This window comes from Sapajus apella, unplaced genomic scaffold, assembly GCF_009761245.1.
Source record: "Sapajus apella isolate SASKATOON/1434 unplaced genomic scaffold, GSC_monkey_1.0 scaffold652, whole genome shotgun sequence".
Lineage (NCBI taxonomy): Eukaryota > Metazoa > Chordata > Mammalia > Primates > Cebidae > Sapajus > Sapajus apella.
In genome coordinates, this window is record NW_022437578.1 from 1028 (window position 1) to 3480 (window position 2453).

Genomic DNA, 2453 nt, shown 5'->3' on the forward strand with positions numbered 1-2453 from the left:
TGAGACGGAGTTTCACTCATGTTACCCAGGCTGGAGTGCAATGGCGCGATCTCGGCTCACCGCAACCTCCGCCTCCCGGGTTCAGGCAATTCTCCTGCCTCAGCCTCCTGAGTAGCTGGGTTTACAGGCATGCACCACCATGCCCAGCTAATTTTTTTTTGTATTTTTAGTAGAGACGGGGTTTCACCATGCTGACCAGGATGGTCTCGATTTCTTGACCTCGTGATCCACCCGCCTCAGCCTCCCAAAGTGCTGGGATTACAGGCTTGAGCCACCGCGCCCGGCCTAGGTCAAGCTTTTTTTAGATGAGGTGGAATTTGAGCTAAACCTGAAAGATGGATAGGAGCTGGAAGCATGGCAACAGAAAAGGATTTCTGACAAACAGACCAAAGGGATGAAAGTAAGCATTCACTTAGTGTTTACAAAGAACAGCTAGAGCACAGAATGTGTGAATTAAGGTGTCTGTTTCTACCTATAAGCTATTATATAGATACTTTCCAGTGTTGAAAGAGATATATACAAATCAACTGCTAAATGAGGAAACTACCCTCCAAAAAATACATTAAGTTTAAATGCAGGGCCAACTTCTGCAACCTGAAAAGAGGAACTATCTTTGCTTACCCATTGACCAAATTAGTTTCCCCATACCAAAGGGGGAATTCATACTCCTCAGTCTGGTATGCAGTTCTCTATAAATTAGCTTCAGACTATTTACTCCTAACTTATTCCTTATAATTCCCCAATGTAATTGACTAGACTCAATGACCTGTAAATAAGTACTGCTATCTCACCTTTATTATTATTTTTTTTACCTATCTTGCCTTCTGTTTATAACCTTCCTCTCCCTAAACCTTTAAGCTTATCAATGATCATTTCAATTGTTTCATAGGACGTTGCCCCACCAGATTCTCTATACTCTTTAGCATTCTCTAGCATCACTAAGTTTTGTCCTTTTCTTGTACAGCTTATTATATGCCAAGCAATAGAGATAAAGATCCCCAAAGTAAGGTTGTGGTCTAGGAGAAATAAGACTAAAGCCATGTGGCAAATACTGTGGTAAAAATGTTTTTCAAAAATTATTATATTAGCAAGTACAGATGAAGTATTGAACTTTGCCTTAATGGGTAGGGGAAATCAAGATGGTTTCTAATGTGTAATTACGACCAACAATGCAAACTCACCTTCATCAGTTCAAAAATCTTATAAATAAAAAACTATCAAATGAAAGGAGGAAAATTCAAGAACCCATGAAGTGAACGGAGGAAAATAATGGAAACCAACTGTACTGTCTTATTTTGTTAAATAGCATTTCATATCACCCAGCCTCCCCAAACTATAAAGCTTCAAGGCTGGGATCAAGTCTTTTTAAATTTTTTTTCACAACCCTGCCTAACTCTTAAAACACACAGTATAGTATGATACACCTATGAGATAATGGAAAAACTATCATTTTTTTTTCAAGTGGGATTAGAAAAAAAAATGAGACCTAATAACAGAATAAAAAGGATTTGTTAGTCTTTACTTATGCCTTCATTTAAGAATGATGATCCTTAAGATGATATTCACGGTTGTTTTAAAATCAGTGTATCATTTTGAATTTATAGTGAGCTGATTGGTAACAACTGTCTATCAACACCAGCAAATTAGCAGATTAATAAACCTGTTACATTGAAAGTTGAATTGATAGTGGCTGACCATATAATAAAATAGCTCATCAGAATGAATGTAAGTCTAACAAAGTGACAAATTCTACATATCACCCAAGTGATTTTGCCCCAAGACTAATCATTGGTGAAATTTAAAAATAAAAACTTGCATCTTTTAAGGCTTTACTGCTTAAAAAAGGACTCTCACTTTCTATCATATTAAAACCCTATGAGGTAAATTAAGGGAGTTAATTGTCCCCAGTGTACAGACAAAGAGAGTCTTAGAAGAGTGTGGCAGCTACTTGGGAGACTGGGACAAGAGAACTGCTTGGGCCCAGGAGTTCAAGGCTACAGTGAACTATAATGGTACTAATGCACTCCAGCCTGAGTGACACAGCAAGGTTCCAATTCTAAAAAAAAAATAAATTTTACTTTTAAATTAAAAAAAAAATTTTTTGTTTTAAGAGTATCAAAGTCGGCCGGGCGCGGTGGCTCACACCTGTAATCCTAGCACTTTGGGAGGCCGAGGTGGGTGGATCACCTGAGGTCAGGAGTTCAAGACCAGCCTGGCCATGATGGTGAAACCCCATCTTTAAAAAAAAAAAAAAAAAAGAGTATCAGGCCGGGCGCAGTGGCTCAAGCCTGTAATCCCAGCACTTTGGGAGGCCGAGGCGGGTGGATCACGAGGTCAAGAGATCGAGACCATCCTGGTCAACATGGTGAAACCCCGTCTCTACTAAAAATACAAAAAATTATCTGGGCATGGTGATGCGTGCCTGTAATCCCAGCTACTCAGGAGGCTGAGGC